At 45.4% G+C, this 7,476-nt stretch overlaps 1 pseudogene; it reads left to right on the plus strand.

Moving 5' to 3' along the window:
- The first annotated feature begins 3,036 nt into the window (after nt 1–3,036).
- On the plus strand, nt 3,037–5,837 carry LOC102992824 (nuclear receptor coactivator 4-like; annotated as a pseudogene).
- Nucleotides 5,838–7,476: the final 1,639 nt, after the last annotated feature.

Below are 7,476 nucleotides of genomic sequence, written 5' to 3' on the forward strand. Positions count from 1 at the left end.
CCCTCTCCCCTTCCCCAGAGTTCACACTTCCCATTTACTAGGATTCTTTTCCTGAAGATGTTTTCTTGTCTTTGCACATATTTCATTGCCTTGTAATCACTTGTTTACGTGTTCTGCCACCCCAGTAGACTGGAAGCTCCTTCCAGGATCTGAGTCCTACTCATCTTTGGATTTCTGGAATCTGGTACATAGCAGGTGCTCAATAGATGATAAAGTAACAACTTTAAGGTGCTTTAGTGCTATAAAGAGAACAAAAAGGAAGCTCCCGAAGACTGCGAGGCCTTTCTACATGCCCTCGTGAGGCCAGATCTTAGAACGTCAGAGCCAGTAACAACTCTTCACACCTGTTGTTTAAAACCAGAACTTACCGCCACTTGGTAAAGCAACAGCATTACCAAGCATTGCTGCATGAATTTTGACCTCTGTGTGGTGGAGGGATCTGAGCGTCAGACATCATGTGTATCAGTTTCCTGTGGCTGCTGTAACAAATTACCACACATTTAGTGGCTTAAAACAACACAAACTTATTGTTTTACAGTTCTGGAGGTCAGATGTGAGAAATGACTCATGGGGCTAAAAGCAGCACTTCATTGCTTTTGGAGGCTGTAGGAGGAAAATCTGCTTCCTTGCCTTTTCCAGCTTCTAGAGGCTGCCCACATTCCTTGGTTTGTGGCCCCCTGAGAGCACCTCTGCTTCAGTCATCACATCTCTGATTCTCTCCTGCCTTCCTCTTTCACTGCTAAGGACCACTGAGATTACCACTGGGTAATTTAGGATAATCTCCCAACTCAAAAATCATTTACTTAACCACATCCACAAAGTCCCTTTTGCTGGACTTCCCTGGTGGCACAGTGGTTAAGAATCCACCTGCCAATGCAGGGGACACGGGATCGAGCCCTGGTCCGGGAAAATCCCACGTGCCACGGAGCAACTAAGCCCATGTGCCACGACGACTGAGCCTGTGCTTTAGAGCCTGCGAGCCACAACTACTGAGCCCGCGTGCTGCAACTACTGAAGCCCGTGTGCCTAGAGCCCATGCTCCGCAACAAGAGAAGCCACTGCAATGAGAAGCCCGCGCACACTGAGCCTGTGCTTTAGAGCCTGCGAGCCACAACTACTGAGCCCACGTGCTGCAACTACTGAAGCCCGTGTGCCTAGAGCCCATGCTCCGCAACAAGAGAAGCCACTGCAATGAGAAGCCCGCGCATCGCAACGAAGCGTGGCTCCCACTCACTGCAACCAGAGAAAACCCGTGCGCAGCATTGAAGACCCAACGCAGCCAAAAATAAATAAATACATAAATAAATTTATTTTTTAAAAAGTCCCTTTTGCTATGTAGGGTAACATATTCACAGGACAGGGACATCTTTGGGGGGTCATTATTCTGCCTACCATACCACATCTGTTCTCTTTAGCAGTTTCAAGCCCAAGGAAATGATTAACGGGTGAGACAGAAGGACCCTAAACAATCCCGTACTAGAAGGCACACGTCTAAACTCTAATTTTCCATTTGCTGGACCACACATGGTTGACGGCAACAAAAAACCATTAGGAACTAAGTGAGAGTAACCTCAAAGAGGATGGATCAGCTCTGACACAGCCGTGGTGCAATCTCGGGCCATTTCCATTTAGTGAACTGCTCCACGGCTATTTCCTCAAGTGTAAAATGGGGCTTACGTTACCTCCTCCCTCTCAGGGTTGTGGTGAGGATCAAGAGAGATAATGTACGTAAAGCTCCTTCCAGCACAGGAAAAGGTACCCTGGGGCCATTGCCATCAGTGCAGAGTGAAGGGGAGAGCGTGATTTTTCACAGGCAACAGTCATGAAGCAATCCCAAGTCTCACTGGTATTGTTTTGTAAGACTCAGCTAAAGTTTTTGCTCAAGATTTCTTAGAAAATTGGAAAAGTGAATACCCGTAATGCATATTCTCCCACAAAACAGACTAGATGGAGTTTCTGCGGCATGTAAAATTTCAGAATCATTTTTCAAGTCTTAAGTAAAACAGTGAATCTGGAAGATTATGTAGATAAATTCTGTTCAAGCCCCACTCCCTGTCAAGACATATCATACTCAGCTCCCACAGCCACTTCCTGACAAAGACAAGTGTAAACGTAAAGATGCTCATCACTTCCAAATGTACTTTTCTACCCACATACCTGCTTCATCTGACATCTCTTTCCTAGCCCACGCCTGAGCTAAAAGACGGGTCAGGAGGAAAGTCATGCATTTTTCTAAATCCAAGTTTGAACTTAGAACTAGAAAATAAACATTGTGGGAGATGTGTGTTGGAGTCTGATCTCTATGACTCACTCCCTGATCCACCAAACTCACTTTGTGTCTACCATGTCTCATCCTTAGTTCTTTCTAATTTAGGAAGATGACCTCACAATAAAGGAACTTAGCAGTCTATGTCAAGGGAAGAGGGGATGAGGTAGAGGGTAGCAGCAGTGAAATGTAGTAAGTAGTAAAATGTAATTCAAAATGGTCTCAAACTCTACATTTATAAACGCTAGTTTCAATTTATTTACTCACAAACACATTTATCAGATCCACCTATCAGTTGTTTCTGATATTAATTGAATTGGTGATAAGTAGCAACTGGTTACCTAAATTATACAAACCATACAAAAACAGCATCTGAGAAAAGAAACTTGCTAGTAATTTATTTAAGGTGGAGAGCCTTTGTTTAGCTTACTTTATTACAAAAGCTGTGGATTTTTATATCCCAGAAAATCATACAGACATGAAAAATGTAACATACTAAAACTGTATGTTAACAGACATGAATAAGAGTAGGCAAGAGATCGAAAACCTAATCAAGAATGAGAAGAGTTTATTCATTTCATTCATTCATTCATTCCTTTATATCATTCACTGAGCATCTCTGCTAGGGTAAAGAATGCAAGGATAAGAATAACACAGTCCCTGCCTTGAAGAAAGTCAGTTCTGTGAGAATACATCAAGGAAGCCAGTATCTATGGGACAATCCCACGCATGCTCCAGTGGGGTATGTACTCCAGTGGGGTATGTACAGGATGCCTTGGGAGCAGCAGGAAGGTCAGCTCAGTTTGAAGCGAGTTGGGTCTTTTTTTTTTGGCTGCGTTGGGTTTTCGTTGCTGTGCCCGGGCTTTCTCTAGTTGCGGTGAGCGGGGGCTACTCTTAGTGAGTGTGCGGGCTTCTCATTGCTGTGGCTTCTCTTACTGCGGAGCATGGGCTCTAGGCGTGCAGGCTTCAGTAGTTGTGGCACGTGGGCTCAGTAGTTGTGGCTCATGGGCTTAGTTGCTCCGCAGCATGTGGGATCTTCCCGGACCAGGGCTCGGACCCGTGTCCCCTGCATTGGCAGGTGGATTCTTAACCACTGCACCACCAGGGAAGTTCCACGAGTTGGGTCTTAAGGGATAAGTGGAAGTTAACTAGGCAGACAGGGACAGGACATTCAAAGCAGAGGGAACCAAATGTACAAAGCCTCAGCAGTACCAGTATAAAGCACAAGAAACCCCAAGTTGCTAGCTACGACTGGAGCCTATGAGCTTGGTAGAGAATGAAGATGGAGTGGTAGGAGGTACCAGTTCTTGTGAGCTTTGTATACAACCGTACAGTCAGAATTGTATTCTGCAGGGCATAAGGGAGACAATAAAGACTTTTCAAAGGTGTTTTTTTTGGTGCGCGCTCCGGCCCACCCGTCGGACGCTGCCAGGCTCACGGGCGGGGCGCAGCCTGCAGGTTCGGGGAAACTTTGTCACCCTGGTACCGGAGAAAGCAGCGTCCTGCTTGCTGGGCAGCTTGCAGGGCGGGGACCTGGCCTGCAAGGAGGAACAGGGAGCAGGAGTACCTCACAGGACCAGAGTGGCTGCTCCAGTAATAAAGAACCCCTTTTGAGGTGTTGTGATGCACGGAAGGACTTGGTGGAGTTCTTGGGGCTGAACAGCAAATGAAAGATAACTTGCGAGAGGTCAAAGCCCAGATTCACAGCTGCATAAGTCATCACCGGGAATGCCTTGGAAGCCATGAGGTGTGGCTGTATGAACAGGTAGATCTCATCTATCAGCTTAAAGAGGAGATGCTTCAACAGCAGGTCCAACAACTCTACTGGTTACTGGGCCAGTTCAACTGTCTTAATCATCAGCTGGAGTGCACCCAAAACAAAGATCTAGCCAATCAAGTCTCCGTGTGCCCGGAGAGACTGGGCAGTTTCACCCTCAAACCTGAAGATTCGACTGTCTTACTCTTTGAAGCCGATAATAACTGCCCTGCACCAGGCAATCACCACGTTTGGGTCTCTCAAGACCATTCAAATTCCTGAGCACCTGGTGGCTCATGCTAGCTCATCAAATATTGGGCCCTTCCTGGAGAAAAGAGGCTATATCGCATTGCCAGAGCAGAAGTCAGCATCCAGCACCACAGCGGTCCCTCTCAGCGAATGGCTCCTTGGAAGCAAACCTGCCAGCGGTTGCCAGGCTCCTTATATACTCAGTTCCAATCTGCAGGACTGGCTCACCCAAAAGCAGACCTTGGAGAATAGTCAGACTTCTGCTAGAGCCTGCAATTTCTTCAATAATGTCTGAGGCAACCTAAAGGGCTTGGAAAACTGGCTCCACAAGAGTCAGCAACAGGAAGTTTCTGTTGCTGGTAAACAAGTTACCAAAAGTGTAACAGCTATTCTCCTACCAGTTCTTACTCCAGTGAAATTGAAAAGGTTGGAGATCTAGTGCTTCTTGATCAAGATGAGGTGGAGCATTCTGATTGGCTGGTGACTCCCCAGGAATCCCATAAGCTTGAGAAGCCTGGGAATGGCAGCTGTGAAACCAGTGAGAAGTTTAAGCTCTTGTTCCAGGTGTTCCAGGAGTCCTATAGTGTGAATGATTGGCTCGTCAAGCCTGATTCCTGTACCAATTGTCAGGGTAAATAAACAGCCCAAAGGTGTGGAGATTGAGAACCTGGGCAATCTGAAGTGCCTGAATGACCACTTGGAGGCCAAGAAACCCTTGTCCACTCCCAGCATGATTACTGAGGATTGGCTTGTCCAGAATCATCGAGACCCATGTAAAGTAGAGGAGGTCTGCAAAGCCAACGAGCCCTGTACAAGCTTTGCAGAGTGCGTGATGAAAATTTTGAGAAGGAAACTCTGTGTAAATGGCTTCTGAAGAAAGAAGGAAAGGATAAAAATGGTATGCCTGTGGAACCAAAACCTTAACCTGAGAAACATAAAGATTCCCTGAATATGTGGCTCTGTCCATCCAGAAGAGAGGAAACAGAACAAGCTAAGGCACCAAAGGCAATGGCTTCTTCTAGAATTGCTGATTCCTTCCAAGTCATAAGGAACAGTCCCTTGTCAGAGTGGCTTATTACCCCCTCATGCAAAGAAGGATGTCCCAAGGAAGTGCCTCTTACAGAGGACAGAGCTGGCATACCAAAGCTTACAAGCCGCTTGGCCACTTCCTGGTGTCCCTTTAACACAGCTGACTGGGTCTTGCCAGGAAAGAAGACGGGAAATCTTAGCCAGTTATCCTCAGGAGAAGACAAGTGGCTACTTCAAAAGAAGGCCGAGGAAGTTTTACTTAATTCGCTTCTACAGGAGGAACACAACTTTCCCCCAGACCTTTACGGCCTCCCAGCAGTTTGTGATCTCTTTGCCTGTATGCAGCTTAAAGTTGATAAAGAAAAATGGTTGTATTGAACTCCTCTACAGATGTGAAGGAATGGAGTACTAGAGTCAAGCAAATTTTCTGCAGATTATCACAAATCCATGAGCTGAGTGACTGTGGCTTGCCAAATCATTGCGTTTCTGGGTCTGATGTAGTTCCTTTTCTGCCTAATTTTGAACTAGTGAAGAGACATAATAAGTCATCAAATTATGAGTTACTGTGTAGAAGAAAAAGGCTGTTTGTTGACGCTGAGGTGATTCAGTTTCTTCTTACAGAAGTATTAATTCACCCCTACACTAGAAACACAGCATCATAGTGGGTAGGTCTTTTTCATAAGCCTCCACGGCTCCTTAGTTTGGGTTGTTGTTAGAAGTACATTAAAGCACTGTAGTTTTAAAATGAAATAGTTCTATAATCAAGGTGTGTTGATGTATTTTCTAAGTATTGAGTTTCTACTGTGCGCCAGAAAATGTGCTTGGCGCTGAGTATAAAATGAACAAAACAGACACAGTCCCTGCCTTCATGGATCCTGTAGTCTAGTGAGAAATTAACAGGGGGTCCTGATATAGTTTAGGGAAATTGAGGAAGGTTTCTCTGGTTGAAGAGTCCCCCCAAAAAACAACAGCATGAAAAGAAGACTGAGCAAGGAAGGAGCTTGACCTTTGGGGAAAATAAAAGGCCACTGGAGCTACAATGTTCCAACAAGATGAGGCTGAATAAGTGGTCAGGGCCGGTGAATGGAGGACCTGTAAATCATTTCCCAAACCGTCCGTGAAGGCTCCCCGGTGTCCCTGCAAACTCTCAGGGGCGCCTAGTTGGCTTTGAAGTTTAAGGGAAACATAGCGCCATCTATCGGACACAAAGGGAACTACTCAATCGTGCTGGTTTACCCTTTAATTTCAGATCCCTCTACGTTCCATCCGAGGGGTTCTCCGCAGTTGGTGTGATAAAAAGCAAGTCCCTCGGGAAAATCAGTGTGGAGCTGGAAATGAGGGTGATTGTGTCCAACCCGATTCCAAGGTTTGAGAACTTAAGCAGTGCCCAGCAGGTGCAAAGCTGCTAAGACATAAATATTGTTTGGACCTAATTACTTAAACAGAACTGGTAGGTATTTCTTCTGGCCCACGAATGCCCTGAAAAAACTATTATGATATTAAGGCCACCGTGAACGGAGAAAAGTTGGGAGCCTCTACTGTTAAGGATTTTGGGGCTTTATTCCAAGTGTTACAGGCAGTTATTAAAAGGTTTGAACCAGGGAGAGTGACATGGAGGCTTTAATTTTTTCTAGTAAAGTGATATTTTAAAAATCTAGACATTTTACCTAAAGTGATTTTGCTTTCAATTACTTGTTCAATTATAAAAATGTCTTAGGTTTAAACTCTAATTAAGGACTCCAATGTTTTCCTCCCTAACAGACACTTTTGCCCCAAGGTGAGAGACCAATCAAGAACCCAAGCAGAGGTGGGCTTCTTTCACTGGCTTAAAATTGTTCCTCCCTCCACAAACTGTCCACAAAAAGGAGAGAAGGGGCAGGACCCACTACTCTGATGGCTCTTGGTTCACTTAATGTTGGAAAGGATGGAACAGAATTTTAAACATAGATTAGGCCTGGAAAGCTGCCTCCTTTTTAAGTTGCTTGAAATTTGTATCTTCTCAAATGGGTTTGACAATTGTAGCAGAGATTGCTGGTCCTACCAGTGTCCACTGGCCCCCTTCTACTTTAGTAAAAGAGCGTCAGTCTCCATTTTATTTGGAGTTATGCCCCCCTCCCCAGCTAACAGACTGAATTTTCCAGCCTCTTTTGACTAGGAGATGTGGCCATGTGACCAA

Source organism: Physeter macrocephalus, chromosome 11 (assembly GCF_002837175.3).
Source record: "Physeter macrocephalus isolate SW-GA chromosome 11, ASM283717v5, whole genome shotgun sequence".
Classification (NCBI taxonomy): domain Eukaryota; kingdom Metazoa; phylum Chordata; class Mammalia; order Artiodactyla; family Physeteridae; genus Physeter; species Physeter macrocephalus.